Source organism: Panthera uncia, unplaced genomic scaffold, assembly GCF_023721935.1.
Source record: "Panthera uncia isolate 11264 unplaced genomic scaffold, Puncia_PCG_1.0 HiC_scaffold_352, whole genome shotgun sequence".
NCBI lineage: Eukaryota > Metazoa > Chordata > Mammalia > Carnivora > Felidae > Panthera > Panthera uncia.
The window spans coordinates 24,072-43,722 of record NW_026059487.1 but is presented as its reverse complement, the minus strand read 5'-3'; the positions used below and the strand labels follow the sequence as shown (position 1 = coordinate 43,722).

Below are 19,651 nucleotides of genomic sequence, written 5' to 3'. Positions count from 1 at the left end.
CCATCCCGGGAGCCGCGTCCGAAGGTCAAGGGTGGTGGATCGGGACGGGAGGAGGTGTGCCGGGAACACAGGAGCCCAGGCAGCTGGGGGAGGGGGGAGGGGAGGGGGGAGGGGAGGGGGGAGGGGAGCGCCTCGGCCACCGATGGCCACGTGGTGAAATTCACAGCTCCCAGCGTAGCCCGCAGTCGCGCCCGATCTTCGGCTCGCCTCCTTCTCGTACATACAGGCATCCTCCTTATGACGTCGCAGCGTTTCCTTCTCTTCCTTCTTTCTTCCTCTGCGGCAGGAGCCGTGTGCTGCGAGGTCCGAGTCTCAGCCCTTCTGTGATGCTGCTGTGGCCGGGAGGCCGAGTCCGTGCCAATAAATGACCCCAGACGGGTGGGGGAGGGAGGCTCAGCGCCGCACGGTTCTGGCCCGATCGGTTTCACACCGCCGCTCGGCTCGCGCTGCGTTTCCTCCAAGGGGAGTGTTTTAGGAAGAGCAGAGATGCCTCTTGGCGTCTTTACGAGATCACCCCCAGAACCAGGATGCTCTCTTCAGCGTCGCGACCTTCCCTCCCCACGCGGTGTCTGCAGAGCAATTGCATTTACTCCCGTTGTTTCCCCCACCTGCGGTGTTGAGAGGAAAGTCAAGCAACCGTGTTTTTCTCCTCCGCGCAGGCCCAGCGCCAGCAGGACAAGCAACAGAGCTGTCCTCCTTTCACGCTTCAGGCGCAGGCTACCTGTCAGCGGCTTGCTGTGTGCAGCTCTGGTGGAAGGAACCTCTCTCCGGGGCCACAGGGATTTGCAGCAAGAATAGAAGCGTGTTTGGCTCCAGTTTCTGGCTCAGTGTGGCCCCGATGGCGATGACCCTGGTCCCACTTCAGAAACGGGGGACAGATGTGAGGCCAGGCTGTCGGGATCGCTGGGTTGAGCCCTATTTTTTTTTTTTTTTTTTAAGTAGAAAGTATGAGGAGAGAAACAGGAATAAATCAGTACGGTAGCCATCGCAAGAGCCTTCTCCTATGGTCTTTGGAAATTCCGGGGGACCCGGAGAGAGGCCATATAGCGGCAGAGGTGCAGACTGGCTGACAAGGGGCTCCAGGCGGCCCTCAGCATGGAGTCCAGCGTCCAAGGCGATCTGGCGCCCCTGGCCCCCTGCCTGCACAGAGTCACTGGGCTGCTTCTTACCTGGCTTCTCCCACGTCTGTTTTCCTTTGTAGCCCCTGCGGGCGAGATACTGCAGAGCAGTGGCTGAGAAGCTGAAACCATTGTCCCAGTGTCTCCTGTCCCCGTCCCGATGGCCGGCATGGCAGTGGCGAGGTCAGAGAGCTGGCACGGGGGACTTTTCTCCTGTCCTCTGCCTCTCGGGGAGCCACTGAGCCTTGGCAAGCGGGGCCGTGTCTCCCTGGCCCTCTTCTCTGGTGGAGCCTCTCACCTCTAGCCCTGGGGCGTGGGAGGATGGTTCTAGACCGTGAACCACGACCCCATCTTCCAGGCCCGCTGGGTGGCTGGGGCTTCGGCCTCCAAACCCAGACAAACCACAGCTCTCGTTCCCTGCCTCCCGTGACTTTCACATCACTGCCTGATGGGCGGATGGTCAAGCCGGCTCCTCTCTGCTCTGAGTAAGGTGCCTCCTTTCCCGGAGTCCAGCACCCCCAGCAGCGGTGGGCGATTTTATCTCCTTGTGTATCGATGCATTAACACACACGGGAATGCTCCTCTTCCAAGAAGACTGGGTTGACTGCCATCTTCACCCAGCTTGGGAGACCCTGAATTTGCCTTTTACCCGCTTCCTCACTGCCCGTGAGTTTGCACTGTGGGCTGAGTGGCCCCACCTTTCACTTACTCATTGTTCCTTCTTTATCTGACATCCCACCCGGTCTCGTGCTGGGGGGTGTGGGACACCAGCAAGGGCTCCCGGTCTCCAGAGGGCGGTCAGACCCCTAAAGGGTGGGTGCACTGATGGAGGAGGCGTGGGGCGAGGGGAGAGGCCCTAATTCCCCACCTGGGGGGGGCGGGGGGACAGTGTTGGGGAGGCGTCCCTGGAAGGAACCCTGGGAGCCACCAGGGAGGAGTGTGTGGGCCGGAAGGGGCTTCGGGCTTAGGCAGCCTCATCCAGGGGGTTGAGTTCCCCACACGCCCAGGATCGGGGAGCCGGACCCATGAGCCAAGGGCTTTGGAGTTGACCTGACTGCCCTGTTTCATGAGAGACTTTTTCACAAAGCTACTGAGTGGCCAGCTATGGAAGACTAAACAATGGAAAGCAAAACCAAAAATAAAACACTATCCTTTCACTGAACTTGCCTTTGGAAAACAAATATTATGTGACAGGAGACCAGCCGTCTTCCTAGTACCAGAGCTGAGGCCCGAGCACATTCCAGAAGAGTTCTTTGGGATCCTTTCCCCTCCTCCCCCCACCTCCTCTCTCTTCCTTTTCCTCTCCTCTCCTCTTCCCCCCTTCCTCCCTTCTTTTCTCTCTCTTTCTACCTTTGAGATTTCTTTTTTTTTTAATGTTTATTTTGAGAGAGAGAGAGAGAGCAGGGAAAGGGGCAGAGAGAGAGGGAGACAGAGGATCTCAAGCAGGCTCTAAGAGGCCAGCAGGGAGTCCAATGCGGGGCTCAAACGCGCAAACTGTGAGATCATGACCTGAGCTGAAATCACTTGTCGGATGCTTAACCGGCTGAGCCACCCACGCGCCCTTGCCTTTGAACTTTCTTAATTGTACTTTTCATCAGCATGTAATTAATTCCCCTGTCCACCAGCATCCCCACAGTAGAGATGTCCGGGAGCCTGTAATGTGCTGTGCGTTTGCTAAGTGCTGGGGATATGTGCGAACCGGGACTCTATTTCTAGAATACTATCTGTGGGACTCCCCCCCGGAAAACCCGGTCTGGCCACCCCAGGGCCCTGTCACATCTCCCTGAAATTTGAATCAGTTACCCTAACTAATTGCCTTCAACTTATCGGAAGAGGGAATCTCTAACCAAAGTCCTTGACCGGCCCCAGCTGTCTGGGGGTTTGTCTTGTGTCCTCATTGGTGCAGCGAAGCCGTCACGTTCGGGGACCTGGGGTGACCGATTCCCCGATTATTTTAAACGAATTCCCTAAGCTGTATACATAGCGCTGACACTGTGACTAAAGCCCTTCCCATTCTGTAACGCTCACTCTAGCGCATTGGAAGGGTAGGATTTCTCTGACGGTGACTGTTGCCTTTTTGCAATAACATTGATAACAATTGAAACGTTATCAATAACATTGGTTGACATTGATAAGCTCTCGAAAGCTTGCCGAGTGCCTTCGTATACTTTAGCTAACTCGATTCTCATGAGAGTCCTATGAACTGGGGTTACGACGTCTCTCTTATAATGAGGAAACCGAGGCTCAGAGAGGTTAGGGGATGTGTTCAAGGTCACACAGCTAGTAAGTGGTAGAGCGGGGTCCTAGTGCTGGTGTGACCTGTTTTCCCCGAATTTGAGTTGCTCAACCAAGGAGTCTTTCTGGAGTGTTTGCTGTGTGCTGGCCTTCTGGAGGAGAGCGGGTGCAGGGGCGGGATAGGCAGGAGCAGGGAGTGCTTGGGTGGCGGGAGGGAGGATGGCATCCGCGGGGGCTTAGGTCTGCATTGTGGGCTGAGTGTGACGGTCGGAGCACCGAGTCGTGGAGAGGACAGGGAAGGACCGTTTCTGCTTGTCCCTCTGTCTCCTTATCTAGACGAGTCTTCGTCCCTGCAGGAAAGAAAGGTGAGCCGCGGGGATGGAGGGAGGCCGAGGCCTTCACCATGTCCTGTCGTGACGTTCTGCCAGCTGGCAGCCTGACGAGGGACGTATCTGCAGACACGGGATCCCATTCCTGCCCCCTTGGGAGAGGAGGGAGGGCAGGCCCTGAGGCCGCTCAGACTGCACGCTGCGTGCAGAGGGACTGGCATGTTCCTTTCCCCGGCCTGGACTCTGAAGTTGGTCCTGCATCAGAAGGAAGTGCCCAATAATGGGGACTGGTTTGAACCGTGGCTTTTGCACAGCCGTGGCCTATATTAGAGAAGATAACGGCCAGACGATTGCTGAGCAGAGGAGAATCTTTAAGGACAGTATGGCCGGGGAATCTCAGGCTCAGAGGGCAAGCGGTTTTCCCAGAGTCATACAGCCCCAGGCTCGTTCTATCCTGTGCTGTGCCTAATTGTTTTTGCTGAAATAGACTTGAAGACGAGAAGGTGTTTATTTTTTATAAACGCAGCAGCTAGCGGAGCAGCAGAGGAATAGGTTTCTTCTACAGCTGTTCTCCTGAGGTCACTGTGACACCGTGGCGAGGAGTATTTCTGACCCCGGAGACCTGCAGTGTGAAGCAAGCAAGTGTGGGCGGCTGGAGGTTTGCACCCCAGCAGCCCCTTTCCTGCTGCCCCACAAATTTGGGTGGTGCTAGAGAGACTTGGGACTTTTTTGGCTGTGCTTAGGAGCTTAGAAGTTTGCAGGGGAGTGTGGGAGGGACTTTTAGGAGGTGCAGCCCTATGCATGACCCCTACGTGGGGCATTCCAGTTGTGTGACACGTGCAGGGGCGTCCTGATGTTTCTGGAAGGTATGGCCCACCTGCCATCGGAACCACGAAGCAGCTGGCAGGCTGTGATGCACATTCTGGGTTCTCCCAGGCCTACTGATCAGAATCTCCAGGGCGGGACCGGGAATCTGTATTAAAAAAAATTTTTTTTTAATGTTTATTTCTGAGACAGAGAGAGACAGAGCATGAGCGGGGGAGGGGCAGAGAGAGAGGGAGACACAGGATCCAAAGGAGGCTCCAGGCTCTGAGCCGTCAGCCCAGAGCCCGACGCGGGGCTCGAACCCACAGCCTGCGAGATCATGACCTGAGCCGAAGCCGGACGCTTAACCCCCTGAGCCACCCAGGCGCCCTGGAATCTGCATTTTAAACAGGCTCTGAGGTCAGCCGCATTATGCGCTGACCCCCCTGCACCCCCTGCCCCCGGCCCAGAGCCAGGATGTGGTTCAGATCTCGAGCCAGCCTCCCTGGGCGGCCTGACCTCCAGTGAGCTGTTTCCTACCCCCTCCGCTGAGCCTCGGGTTTCTGGTCTGAAAGGTGGATATGACACCCCTGCCGTTTTAGGTCACAGTCGCCCGACATGGAGACAGTGTTAGTGCCCAGCAAGTGGTGGCCTTTACTGGGTCTGCCAAGCAGCGGGCAGGGCAGGGGGTGATTCGGGGCCCCGAGCAGGTGCCGGTGTCCGGCCAGGATTGGCAGGGGCCTCCTGCAGGAGCGTGGGCCTCTGGGAGTGAGGAGGAGACTGCGCTTAGGGCCTCAAGGCTGCAGTTTGGGGAAGAGCCTGTGGTGAGACTTAGAAATGGCGCCTTCTTTGCCTTTGGCCCAGATGCACAGGCTCCAGAGGGCGCCCAGGACGGGTGTCCAAGCTGGGCCCAGGCCCACGTGCTTGCCTTTGAGCCCGGGCTCCCCTAGAAGACTGTTGCCGTTTTCCCGAGGGGTGACGGTGGCCCAGCACTCTGAGCACAGGGGAGGAGGGGCCGGTGACCTGGAAGGGGGGGGGGTCGCCAGGGAGACAGAGGCTGGGAGTGTGTGTGTGCAGGGGCTGGGGGGACGCTGGGGAGACGGCTCAGATAAGTCCCGTGGGAGGCACCCGCGGGGCCATCCGCTGATCCCCTTTCCTGTTGACTGGTTTTTAAGGAACTTCCTTTCCCTCCCCTGACTTCTTGCAGAGGGGTCTCTTCCTACCAGGCCGGTTCTGCCTCCCCTTGCTGCCGTCTGCCCCGCCCCCCCCCAGCAGGTGCAGCCCCCCCTTAAAAAGGGGCCGTTTGAGGGACGCAGGGCCCTTCCTGCCCCCTCGCGTGTTCCCAGTGCTTGTCTCTTTGTAGCTGGGGCCTGGACACAGGAAAGCCAGCCATATCCTGAGCCAGACGCTCTATGTGAGGCCACCCGGCTGTCACTGGGCACGTGCATGCTGGTTCTCCTCCGACCAGCGGCCTGAAAATGACCCCGACTCCCCGGGAGCTGGATGTGAGGGATTTGTGCCCCCTTCCCCCACAGCGCGTGCACACACACACACACACACACACACTCACAGACCGAGCCCTCAGAGGCAGTCATGGACAGAGCTGCCCCCATCCTCCAGGACTTGGTCATCCATGTAGTTTACAGGCGAGGAAACCGAGGTCTCGGAACTAGAACTCACGTCCCCGAGCCCTGCGCTGGCTCCTCTCAGATGCTGTTCCAGGACAGCAGGATCCTGGCTATCTCAGTGGGCTACCCTACCTCCTGTGCACCTGCTCCGGGACCGTGTGTGTGTGTGTGTGTGTGTGTGGGCGGGGGTACTTATGAGCGACTGAGCCCAACTCTGGGCATGTGCTTGGAAATAAATGCACCCTCCAGTGCCAAGATGCCTGGGGTGGGGTGGGGGGTGTCTGCCATATGAACAGACAGCCTGTGGTCCACGCAGGGGGGCGGGGCAGAGCTGATGCGGGCCTGCGGAGGGACAGGCAGGTTCCTCAGGGACGGCTGTTTCTGGGGGTTGCAACCAGGAGCCACTGCTTCTCTTCCCACCTGATCTGGATGGTTCTTCACCCCTCCTGCATCTCACGGTGTGCCCCACCCCGCCCCCCAGTCTTCACCTCCCTCCCCTGCTGCCCCTGCCGCGCTGTGCGGGTCACACCCCCCCAAGCCTCATCAGGCTCCCGCTCATCTGAGTGGCCTCTTGTCCCCGCCTCACAAACAAGCCCCCGGAAGGTGGAGTGGGAGGAGAATACGGAACGGTCCGTCTGGACCAGTCCCCCGAGTCTTCTGCTTTCTGGAAGAAGTCTCCCTGTAGAAGTGGCTCGCCTGCTGGATGCCAGTCCCCACCCTCTGTGTCCTGCAGCCCGGCCACGGAGCCCAAGCCAGACTGGAACGTGGACCGGGCAGGGACTGTCCGGCACCACGAGAACTGGCCATGCCAGGCTGGCGGAGAGGGCCCCTCCTGGTGCCCTCCTCCCCGGCCCATCCGCAGCCGCGTTCTCTCACCTCGGGGCTCAGGGGTCGCCTCTGGAAGCCTCCGATGCCCGCTCCGCCTGCCTCGGGCTCCCCTCACTGGCCGCTGGCCTAGTTTTCGCTTCCTGGCGTGGATACCACCGTGTGCACCTCTGAGCATCCTTGGCCTTGGTGCGAACACCGTGGTTTGACTGTGAGACAGAGGACGTTGGAGGCCGCGGGAGCCCCGAGTATATATCTCACACGGTGCCCTTGTTTGAAGGGGGATGCATCGGCCTGGGACTTTCGGGGCGGGGGGGGCAGGCAGCTGCAGGGCAGACGCCGGGTCCCTCAGTGTGGGAGGATGGGGTGTTCAGCCAGGCGAGGGGTGCCCGGGGCCACGCAGAGCGTTTCTGGCTCTGGGGCCCCCGAGTCGCAACGGGGAGTCCGAAGGAGACGATTCTGCCTGGCTCTTTCCAGTTGTTTCTCTGGTTTTCCTGTCATCTGCTGGGGCCTTGAGGGGAATTTGTCCCTGCCTGTGCTGCACTCATTCGTTATAGGAGATATTTAATCCACGGGGGGCGGGCAGATAGGAGTGTCATTCTCAGGGGGCGCTTTGGTGTCACAATGTAAACTAAAATTTTAGAGGGTGCCTGGGTGACTCGGTCGGTTGAGCGTCCGACTTCGGCTCAGGTCGTGATCTCCTGATTCACGAGTTCCAGCCCCGCGTCGGGCTCTGTGCTGACAGACAGCTCGGAGGCTGGAACCTGCTTTGGATTCTGTGTCTCCCTCTCTCTCTGCCCCTCCCCTACTCACGCGCTGGCTCTCTCCCTCTCAAAAATAAAGAAACGTTAAAAAAAAAAAATAGTGTAAGCTAAAATTTTAGTATCCCTTATGGAAAATTCACAAACTTTAGAAAGAAACCAGTAAGGCAACCATAATAATCCCCCATGATCCCATGCGTCAGCTCTGGTATAAAAGTTAGGCTTCCTGGCGCAAATGAGTCAAAGCGCCAGAAAAGCCCCTGTCCCATACCGCAGTCCCCCAGCTGAAGCCCCCTCAGAAAACCGTGGCGCTGTCGTCCCAGTGAGCCCTGTGTTGGAAGGGGGGTGTCTGCACGGCCTTCCGTGAGCTGGAGCAGCCCTCCGCCTCTCACCCGGGACCACGTGCTGCGTGGGATCCTCAAGCCTCGGATGGCCTTTACCCTCTCTACCGTGGGACTGTGTGTGCACACGCGTGGCATGTGCACGTGTGTGCGTGCGGGCGTCTGTGCGTGCAGGTGCGTGTGTATGCGTGTGCACGCATGCGTATCAGTGCGTGTGTGTGTGTAAGTGCCCGTGCGGGGCATGCATATATCTGTGTGCGTGCTCGCGTAAGTGTGCGCGCGTGCGTGTGTGTGCACACATGCGTGGCAGCGTGTGCACGTGGGTGTGATGACAGACGGGCGTCCACGTTGACCCGAGTGGGGGGCGGGTTCTCTGGTCCTCCTCCTCTCAAGGGGTCCGTGAGCTTCGGCGACACTGGCGGCCTCGCTTGGGAGCCTCCTGACGCCCCCCAGATGCAGCGAGCCCTCCTTCCTCGAGCCCGGTGCGGTTTTGTTAGCATTTCTCGCGTAGCCCGCCTCCCGTGGTATTGTCGGTGGTTACTTGTGGCCGTGGGCTGCCTCCCGCCGGCCGCGGCCTCCCCCGCAACGCCCGGCTCCAGGGCTCGGGGTCAGTGGCTGCGCGTCTGGGCTTGAACGGCGATGTGTTTACTGAGCTTCGCCACTGCCTGCCCCAGCGGCTCCGAATGACATTTCAGGAATTGAATTACATTTCGGTTCTTGCAGAATCCAGGAATAGATCATTTGATTGTGTCTCTTGGAAGTCATGGCCGCAACCGGCTTCATTTTCTTAGCCAACATCTCTCCCGAGTGGGGAGCGGTGGCAGAGGAATGCCATCACGAACTGGATTTTCCCACAAGCACGTCTCCCTCCCGAGCTGGCGGCGGCCCGCGCTTTCCCCCCCGGCTGGGGGAGGCTGGCACTGGAGGCCGCCTCCGGGCGGGACCCAGAGCGGCACTGCCACTCGGTGCGCGGGTGTCCTGCCTGTCCCCGCGGCCTGCTGAAGATGCCACTGCCGGGCGGCGGCTGCTGGGAGAGCTTTCTCCAGCCCTGTGGGGTCGGGGGAGGGAGCCGTCTCGTCTGCCTGGGAAAGTCATGTAATGCCCGTGCCTCGTTTCCATGCCCCCCTCTGGCCTTTGAGGGGTGTGTCTCCTCCGAGGGGCTCACTCTTTGCCCAGGCGTCAGCAGCCGTGGCTAGCTACTCTTCCCTCGACCCGTCCGGAAATTCTCTCTGGCTTTCCCAGCCTCACGGTATCGGGAGAATCTTCTAGAAATCTCCGGATGCCCTTCCTGCTGGGCGTCTGCCTTCCTGCCGGCCGAGTGCTTAGTGGTTGCAGGGCCAGGAGGCTGGGGGTTGGGTGAGGGCGGCCACTTGCCCTGTGCTCCCATTTGGGTTCTTTGTGGTGTGAATGGAGACTGCAGAGCGGTGGGGACCGTGGGTCCCCATCCAGCAAGGGGCAGGGAGTGGGTTCCAACCCCAGGGTGCTTCCTTCCCCTGCTACTTGCAGAAACAAGTGAATTTTCCTAAGGAACGGCTGCTCCAGGAAGCCAGCTGTCAGCCCCCTCCGGCTCTTCCTGTCCGCCCCGCCCACCCCTGCTCTAGGCCGGTCCTTCTCTCTCCGCCCGCTCCGTCCACCCAGGCCGATGGCCGGGTCTCCGGATTTCGTCTCCCGCCAGGGCTCCGGCCCCCGTGTTGGGCATGGAGCTGCCTGGGGACAACCAGGCTTCTTCCCCAGGAAATGGGAATCAGGCCAAACACAGAAGTCAGATAGTTGATGAAAAGGTGCTTCGGTGTGTGGTGGTTTTGACAAGCAGTTCTAGAGGCGTGTGCCCTCGGGCCTCTGGTTGCCTTATAGTTCAGCTCCGCTTGACTTGAATTCGAATTCGCGAGCACTGCCTGGTGTTGGAGATGGTTCCAGAACTGCAGGCACCCCACCTCCCCCCCCCAGCCCCCCGGGAGGAGCTCACAGGGCAGGGCAGTAGGGCTCTGGTGTGGCGGGAACCCTCGGAGAGGTCCCTGAGGCCTTGTGGGAGGGATTTTGTCATCGGAAACTGTTCCTTATTAAAATCAAGTAATAATGAATATGCTGTGTTTGGATCCACCAGGGAAAGTTGGAAGCGAGCTAAAAGGAAACGTGAATTCAACCAGGCCAGGATGACTTCTCCCGTAAGAAGTTCAGTTTATGGTTTTGAAGGAAGAAAAGCCTCTGGCCCTCATCAGGCCACCCCCAGCGTGTCCTTGAAACCTTTTCGCTCCTTGAAATGTGCTTCTTAACCTTTTGGAAAAAAACAACTTTCTCCTGCTATATATAGCCCTTATCTGGAGGTGCAGGCACAGACCGGTCCCCTTGTCTTCAGCAAACTGCTGGATTGGGCCCCGGGGGTGGTGGGGACTCAGGCATTGGCTTTGGCATTCTGCCCACGTGGAGCTAAACACTGGGCTTTGGGCCCTTGGTGGAGATCGCTGGGAACCCTCTCCCACTTCCATTCCCGAATTTCTCCTTCCCCTTAGACGTGACCGCTTTCCCTTTCCAAACAACACCACAGGTGACTCCGTAGAGCCCAGTGGAGGATAGAGGGCCAGCATGCGTGCGTCCCCGAGTGCCCACAGATGCTTGGCGGGGGCGGTCCTTGGGGTTAGGATTTCGGCCTGGCGTGTTTCTGGCCCGTCTTGTATATTGTTCCCCATCTGTGGAAGCTCTAGGCCCGCGGGCAGAGCTGGACTGTCTCGGGAGGAAGTTAGTCTGATGCTGACAGGTAGGGTCTCCAAGGAGCGTGGGAGGCGCTGGCCTCGGGGCGGGTCCAAGCAGGGTCCCACACGTAGGACGGAGGGGTTGACTGTGAGTGGCGCTTCGACAGGCAGCCTGTGATGCCTGGACGCTGAGGTCGGGACATGAGGTGACCACTGGCGCTGGCCTTGAGCCGGGCACAGGGGTCTGCCTGGGGATGTGATCCAGGGGCACCCGAAAAGGCCCGCCGATGCCCCCTCGGCTGCCGAGGGATCCCAAGGGTGCATTCCTCTGTCAGGGGGCACCCTGCTCCCGGGGGGCTGGAAGGGCGGGCTCACAGGTGGCGGCCACGTCGAGGGAGGATTGGGTTCCAGTTCTGACCTTGCCGCTAGCTTCGGTCTTCGTCCCTGTGGTCCTCGGTTTCCCCACCCGTAAGGCGAAGGGGCCCATCTGAGGCTGCGTTATGGGGCTGACCCCTTTGCCGGTGGGGACTCCAGCTGGTACCTCTAGGGACCCGGTGGTGAGCCAACGAGAGGATCAGGGGAAGGGGTGTTACCTGGGGCCCTGGATGGCCCCACTGGCGGCCTGGAACTGGTAAGGCAGGGTTAGGCGATTGCATGAGGCGCGTGTGGCCCCGCTGTTTGCATTCGGGGGGGGTTGTGGGTATGGCGGGCTCCCGGGTGGGGCAGGAAAACCAGTCTTGAGTACCTATCAGCCCCTGGAGCTGGGCAGACAGGCAGAGCTGTCGTCCACGTCTGACCCCGAACCCCGAGGTTCTCCCCGGGGTCAAGCTTTTCTTAGCAAACCATTCACCTTGTTCACTTTGTGGCTCTGTGACCTCTGAATGCAGTTTCCCTTGGGCCTTGAGGCCCCGTGTAGCTCACTGGTTTTGGTGCAGGCAGGGGTGGTTTCGGGCTGGATGGCCTCGCTGGGGAAGGCAGTTCTGGGGTGCTGAACCCCCCCCCCCTCCACCCACGCCACTGCCCTCAGCCCCAGCCCAGGGCTCAGCAGGGAGAGGGAACCGTGGAGAGGCCACGTTTGTCTTCCTATGGTCGCTGGGTATTAGCCTTCGTTTCCGGACAGGCTTCCACCCCATGCTCCCCTGTAGGGTCTCTCTATTCATCCAGAGACCACCTGGGCGGCCAGGTGAGGTGCCCGGGAAGTCCCCTCCGCCAGGCCTGGAGGGGGCGTCTCACTCCCAAGGGGGCGCCGTGCCCTGTAGGGCAGGGGCCTGGCTTCCCACGGTGCCGCTTTACTGCCCCTGTGGCCCCGTGCCCGGGTTTGTTCCTGGTCCCCCCTGGAGACCTCGGTGCACGGGCCGGCCGCGCCCTCCTCGGGCCGAGACTGGGTCTGCGGGCGCTTTGGACCTTTCTCTCTTCCTGCCTCATCTTCTTGGTTTCCTCTGCCTGATGAGCTTTCAAGGCGAAGGACTGCACCGTGGCCGTCTTCTTCTCTTACACGAAAGCTGCTGACATGTCGGGGGGACGGTGGATGGCCTCAGTCTAGTGCCACCAGCGGTTCTGAGTTTACTTCTGCTTTATGTCTGTTTCTGGTCATTCACCAAAGATCAGCGAAACCACATCTCCTCCGTGTGAGCCACACAGGAGAGCGGGGTGACGGCGTGCGTGCTGCTGGCCGAGGGGGGAGGAGGAAGCTCGTGAGAGGCACGTCATCGGGGTGCAGTCGGATGCCACTTGAGGGTGCCGAGAGCCCATTCCACGTCCTTCATCCACTATTAAGCACCTGTTGTGTTCCAGGCACCGTGTCCACCGTGGGGCATACGTGACAGGTAAGGCCTGATGCCCGGGGAGCCTCCAGTTTGGAGGCGGAAAGACAGGTGGCTGGGACAGCAGGGGCCCCGTCCCTCCCTGGCCCAGAAGCCAAGGCCGGTCCTGGAGAAGGCGGCCAACTCCAGGGTTCCCTGCCCTACCTCTGGAGGTCCCCTGGGTGCCCCCCTCCCTGCCCTACAACTCTTCGGTGCCCTCCTCAGTGAGCAGAAAACAGTGCTACAGGGGCTCCCCCAGAACAGGAGTGCTTAACCCTCCAGGAAGAAGGTCTTGAACAGGTGTGACATTGGACGCCCCAGAGCAGCAGCCACGAGCCAGGCCTGAGTGGCCAAGGATGCCCCGGGAAGGAGAATCGCCTGTGGGCCAGTGGAGTAGCAGGCCCTGGGGGTGGAGGGGGGCTGGAAAGCAAGATTCCCTGCCTGGAAGGGGAGGCAGATGAGGAAACTGAGGCCCAGGATGGAGGGGCTTGTCCAGGAAGGGGCAGAACGGGGCCCCCGAGCAAGTTCTCTGTTCACAGCAACACCGGGCAGCGTCTCCATGTATAAGACATTGTGGTGGGCAGAGGCCTGGAAGCATCGTCGTCATCATCTGACTGATAATAGAAAAATTAAAGTTTAAAGTGATCTAAAGTGACGGGTGACGGGAGTGTTCCTAGAAACCGGAGATTGGGTGTGGGTAGGAGCGGATCTCGGTGTAGATGAGGATCATCACAAAATCCCCCGGAGCTGGTGGGTTTTGAATGTTTCAGAACATTTCAGGCCGCCTTGGGAAACTGGCTCTCCTCCCCCCCTGGCCCTTGGCCTTCTGGAACCAGAAGGGCCTCCTAGGCCGGTGTGTCTGCGTCCTCGGGCAAGCCGGGAGCCCTGGCCTGGCCTGTCGGCACCACCCCAGAGATCTGGGATGCCCTTACTCTGGGAGACCCGGCCAACTGCACTCGGGGTCGCTCTGTTTTGTCCCCAAGTTGCTTATCTGAGTCAAACCTTGGGACTTCATAGTCCAGACCCAGCTATCCTGGGCTCTTTCGGAATTGACTCTGTGTCCATTTTAGCCTCAAGGTCTGTGTTTTCCCCTCGGGCCTCTAGCAGAATCCAGCTTGGACGGGTCCTCAAGTCCCCAAGTCTCCTAACTGGCTATTACAGGAGCTTGGGGCAGCCAGGTTGCCTAGCAAACCTGCCTGTTCCCCAGGATTCCAGGCCTCCCTCCCTTCTTTCCCTTCCTTCTTCTCTTCCTTCCCACCTTCCCTCCCTCCTTCCTTCCCGTCCTTCCCTCTTTCAGGGTGTCCTAGATCTCCCCCCTGGCTCACTGGGCCATGACTTTGAGGTCAGTGGGGCAGAACACCGGAACCCAGGGGACACCGGACGGCATAAAACCCTTACTTTAATTAGAAAAGTTATGTAACAATCTATCAGAAAGTTGGCGAGATATAGGACAAAAAAAAACCCAAACAAAAACAACCCTGATCGTGGCCTTCCATTACAGGCGCTCACCTCTGCGTGTTCCCTTCGGGTCTTTTGGTCTTTGTCACAAAGGGTGGCCCCTGGCTTCGGGGGTGCCTGCCGACTGTTCTTTCAGTCTTTCCGATTACATCCGGGAGCTCACTCACATTTTTACGGAGTGCAGGATGCAGAAGTGGCAACCTGCGCTGCCCTCGGGGGGCTGACCACCCAGACCGCGGGCACACTTGGTGTTGAGCACAGCTTCTGGTGCGGCCGGCAGGCGGGTCTGTGCTGGGTGTGGGTGAAGTGTGGCTGTGAAGCAGACCTGCCCTGAAGGGGGCGTGCGCGGAGAGGGACACGGGTGTTTAATTCAAAGACGAAACGTAGGACAGGAGTTCAAGTAGAGGCGGGAGCAGAGCGTTGAGGCACGTGGGTGTTGGGCGGAAAGGGAAAGAACGCTTTTGACTGGATGGTTCTGAGAAGGCTTCTTGGAACAGCCTCTTGGAAGGGGCTGGGAACCGAGCGTCCGTTGCAGGAGGATTTGGGCAGCGAGGAGGCGGGCAGACCTTTCCTGCCCGATGGCACAGAGCTGGCGTCCTGACCGTGTGTCCTCCACGGGAGCGGAAGCTCCGTGGGACGGGGGCTTTGTTGGTCCGTTCCCCACACAGAATAAGTTGCCTTGAAGTGTTGAATGGGAGGATGTGCGCACAGGCAGGTGTCTGTGTAACAGAAGAGATTCATGGGCTAACTGCGCAAGGGTGGCCTTTCGGGGAGATCTGGGCCCCGCGGGAAATCAGGGATCTCTTCCCTCGTTGGCTGTCTTTAGGGAAGAAAATCCGACCAGAACGAAGAGGTGGAGGCTGTGGGTAGAGAAGAATTCCTTTCCATAACCCTGGCATGGGACGCCCTGCAGGTACATATTCCCAGAGATGTCATTTCACACGTGAAGTCCTTCCTGATCTCCTGTTCGGGGGCCCGTTCTGTTCACGCAGCAGCACTCTGTCCTCTGTAGAATTCACCAGGCTGGATGCAATCAATAAGGAGCTTCTCCTGCCTGGACGTTCTGTTGCTTGTCCTAGGGCTGGGGGTCTCGGGGGCTTCTCTTGTGCCCGGAAACTGTGTGTCAGAGCCATCCGGGTGAAGAAGGAAGTATAGAAGCAAGCTGGGCAGTGGGAATGGCAATGACAGCCACCGTGTTTCATAGCGTGCAGGACACTCAAGGCAAGGCTGTCACACAAGATGCAGAAAGAACACAGATTACAAGCACCCCCTCGTCTTTCACGGCTGGAATAACTCCATCGGGGCACCTGGATGGCTCCGTCGGTTAAGCGTCTGACTCTTGATTTTGGCTCAAGTCATGATCTCATGGTTTGTGAGTTCGAGCCCCATGTTGGGCTCTGTGCTGACAGCGTGGAACCCTCTTGGGATTCTCTCTCTCTCTGTCTCTCTCTCTCTCTCTCTCTCTGTCTGCCTCTTCTGCGCATGTGTGCTCTATCTCAAAAGAAATAAACTTAAAAAAAAAATACAACCCAGTAACTCCATCGTTGTTTGCTGGGACGAACATGAGTTTGGAGTCAGAATCTGCCGGGACGGAAGCCCCAGATTGTCCTCTCCCCAGCTATGTGACCTGGGGCACGTGAGATAACTTTCAGACTATAATTTCCTCACTCATGCCCCGGACACAGCACCTCCCTTGGAGGGTTTGAGGAGAAAATGAGACCCAGGAAACCATCTCTGTGTAACACCTTATGGTCAGCAAACGTTGGCTTCCTTTCTGCCCTTCTTTTGTATCTGGGGGAAAAACAGAAGAATCCGTGGCAAAACTGTCATTTAGTAAAATAATCAAGAGAGTAGTTAGAGAGAAGATAAATATTCATATTAGCCATGACTGCTTATTAATATATAATTTTCAAAGGTCCCCTTCTTCTGCTGGAAACGTCGTCACATTGGTCATTTCACAACGATATACCTTTGTCCAAATGCACTGAACTGTATACATAAAAAGGATTAATTTTAGCATATGTAAATTGCACCTTAAAGAACTTGCCTTTACAAGAAAAGATCCCATTCTTAATGCTGATAAAGCGTATGAAAATACCCAGGCCTAGCATTAAGGGGAAATGTGCCCGATGTAGATGAAGAAAAAAAACCCGATATTTAAATATTTTGCTATTGGTAGTTTTCTCCTTATTGCAAAAGATATACATGTGAATTCAGCGTCTCATGAATGCCTACTACGGTGCCAGGCATTGTTTTAGGCCCCCAGGGGGGGAAGAAAAGACCCTCCTCCTTCAAGGAGAAGGCCTTTAGTGGGAGACAGATAATAAACATGATAATCAAGCAAATTCCTTCACGTTGGGAAGGAGTTGAGCAGGGTAATGGGGGAGTGGCGGTGTTGGAGGGAGGGGCTTTCAATCTGAGATAAGTCAGTGGTGGCAGACCTCATTAAGGTGACCTTTGAGGGGCGCCTGGGTGGCTCAGTTGGTTAAGCGGCCGGCTTCGGCTCAGGCCAGGATCTCTCCGTCTGTGAGTTCGAGCCCCGCGTCGGGCTCTGTGCCGATAGCTCGGAGCCTGGAACCTGCTTCAGATTCTGGGTCTCCCTCTCTCTGCCCCTCCCTCACTCACACTCTACCTCTGTCTCTGTCTCTCTGTCTCTCTCTCTCTCAAAAATAAATAAATGTTCAAAAAGGAAAAAAAAGGTGACATTTGAGCCAGTGTGGGGACAGCTGTCAGGGAGGGTGGTCTGGCCAGAGCCAACGCAAGACCCAAGATAGGAGTGGGCCTGGCAGGCGCGAGGAGGGGCTTGGAGACCAATTTTGGAAACAAACCCTCCTCGCTGGGCAGGGCAGCCCCGGATCCCACCTTCTTACAGTTTCTAGTCTCGTGACTGCCAGAAAATGCCTGTCTCGTTCCGGTTTGCTATAACGAGACTGTATTTTTTTATACGTGCCGTTGTAACCTGTGTAATGTAACTTACTGAATACATCCCCCCACGTTATTAAAATCATCCTTTGTGGCCCGATTTTGCGGGCTTTGGCCCTTGTTTCATTCTTGGCCGTGCACTACTCATTGAACTGACACCCTGCTGTTCACCGCTGGGTCCTTCTAGAAGGCACTGTGGAGAGGTGGGGTGAGCTGGACAGCATAGGCTGTACCCACCCACCCTGCATGGCCGGCGAGACGCGACTGAGCTGAGCCACAGCTAAAAGCACGGTGCCCGTGGGTCCAGACGTGCTGGGCACTTGGGATTTATTCTGTCTTTCCCGCTGCCTTTGCACTTCCCCCAGGCAGGTGTATGGATAGCACTTGAGACTGTCACTGCCGTCCTGCTCCCAGGGGGGTGTGTTTCCCGACACCGAGGATTCTGGCGCCCGAGTGCCCGCCACGCCGGATCCCGCTCCCCCTCGGCGGGCACGTCCCCTTCCGGTCCTGTCGCGTGCCACTCTGAAAGCTCTGCAGTCCTCCTGGCCCACATCCCAGCCCACCTGCTGGAAGCTTCCCTCCGGCTCGGCTCGCATCATCCCTCCAGCCTCCCAGGACGTGGTGCTTGGGCGGTATCGGGCAGACGCCCACCTCTCTCCCTTCTCCCATTCAGCCCAAGCGCCGGGTTGGGCACCGAGGTACCGAAGGGATTCTGCGGAAGCTCTGCTCTGGAGAGCTGTCAGCCCAGTTGTGGAAGATAACCAGATCATGCAGACAGCATCCCAAGTCCCTTCTGGAGGGCAGCGTGCAGGGGAGAGAGTGTCTGAGCCGCTTGCAGGGGAGGGGGGGGCCGCTGGAGAGGAGACACAGGCCCAGCAGGCCTCCTCGCTTTGGGCCCAAGGCCTTCGCTGAGCCAGGTGGCCATTTCCTGGCCTGTGGCCTCGTGTCAGCTGGGCTGTTGGGGCCCAGGATGACACTGGCTCTTTTGGGGGTAACTTGTTTGGGTCCAGGGCTCTCCGTGATGGTTTGTGACCTGGCGGGATCCTGCGGGTGGATGCAGTGGTCTGAATTCCCCGGCAGATTCCAGTGTGAGCCCCGCACCTGCCTTGCCCAGGGCAAAGTCCCGGAAGAAGGTGTCACCGGAGTGTCTATGCGGGGGCGCTGCCGTGGGCAGGGCGGGGGTGGATGGGTGTTTGCTGTTTGTGTCCTCGGTACGACCAGCCCCCAGGCTTTTTCCAACCGCGCCAGCGCTGCTGGGACAAGCCCGTGGGCACCTGGCTGGAGGCCTCTCTGACCGTGATCTACCTGGGCGCCTTTCACACGGGAGCTGGGGGCTCTGCCCACAGCTGCCCACTGACTGTGTTGTGTCAGGGGAGTGCCTGGGGCCTAGGGCCTGAGGCCCCCACTGCCTGGGTGAGGGAGCTTCTCGGAAAGTCCCCGGCAAGGCTGCTCCCCACAGCCCACCCCTCTGCATTTCCTCTGTCTCTGTCTCCCTCTGCGTGTCTAACTCATTTGCATCTGTCTCTGTTTAAATGTCACCTCCTCCGAGAAGTCTTCCCGGATCCTTAGGTAGGGCTGTAGGCCTCTCAGCACGCATGCCTGCCAGCATCCTGCACTCGCTTTTCTCATGGCGTGTGTCGCATTGCCCTGTAACCTCCTGGGCCACTTATGTGACCTCCTCGAAGGCAGGAATTGTTCCGGAACACATAAGACAGTGCCCGCCGTCTGCTAAGAGTTCAGTTAAATGTGTTCCGAGTAAGTGAACGAATGCCCAAATAGCACTTCGGTTCCAGCTCAGAGACCATCACCCTGACAAGCAGGTCAAATGTGGGAGCCACTCAGCGTCTTGCTTGGCCCAGGTCACCTGCGTCACTGTATGTGCAAGACAGAGGCAGCCCCCGTCCGCGTGGGGGCTAACGGGCCAAATGGGAAGGCCAGGCGGGGGGTCTGCTGCGTCTGTCTGAGGTGTGTGGGGCCCCTGAGCTAGGCCCTACCTGGGAGGTGCCTCTAACTATGAAACACCAGGTAGACCCCCGACCCAAGCAAACGGCCCCTTGTGGCTCCTTAAAAGATTCCTTGAAGGTTGAATGTTGCCCTTTGAACAGCAACGCAGGCCTGAGTCGGCTGAGCCCCGGGAGAAGTCTCCCCCAGGGTTCTCGAATCTCCCTTCTCACTCACACCAGCCTCCCACCTTCCCCGGCCCGGGTTTCCGGGTAGGGAGGGTAAAGTGACACCGCGGATGTGACACTCTCTCCAGACCCTAACGCGCACTGTAGGGAGTGGATTGTTCCATCCCCCTCATGGTTTGGCACCCGGTGTAGACTCATCCTGCCGGGCAGGACTAAGGGACTGCATTCGTCAGCCTGCCCCTCCTCCGCGGAACTTGGCGGGGGGGTGGGGGGGGGTGGGCTGACACTTCGAGGTTCCCTGTGCCAACGAAACCTAAGGTCAGCAGAGCTCTCTGATAGAACATATGTGACTTTCGTCTGCAGAAAAGACCCCATCTTGTGGGATCTTAAAAAAAAGGGGGAGGGGGCGGTTCCCAGAAGTAAACGGGCCCCAAGCCAAGGGTCAGCTAGAGCAGAGGCCCCGGGTGGCATTCCTTGCCCCGCGAGGGTCGAGTGTAGCCTGTGGGTGCCTGCTGTCCCTGCCGAGGGCGGTCTCCACCAGCCAGCCGCGAAGGCTGTACATCTTGCTGCTTCTTCCCCGGCCACACAGCAGGCCCCTTGACACTCGAG

At 58.5% G+C, this 19,651-nt stretch overlaps 1 protein-coding gene across 2 annotated transcripts in view; it reads left to right on the top strand.

Annotated features, from left to right (window-relative positions):
* The window catches only part of LOC125917974 (uncharacterized), a 48,320-nt gene that overhangs the window by 5,068 nt on the left and 23,601 nt on the right, over positions 1-19,651 (top strand). Inside the window, exon 3 of one of the 2 annotated variants that reach the window (XM_049624030.1) lies at positions 660-987. The exons of the other annotated variant lie outside the window; for it this stretch is intronic. The gene's annotated coding sequence lies outside the window, so the exon portion shown is untranslated. Of the gene's footprint in view, positions 1-659; positions 988-19,651 lie in introns of those variants that run through there. 2 annotated transcript variants of the gene reach the window in all.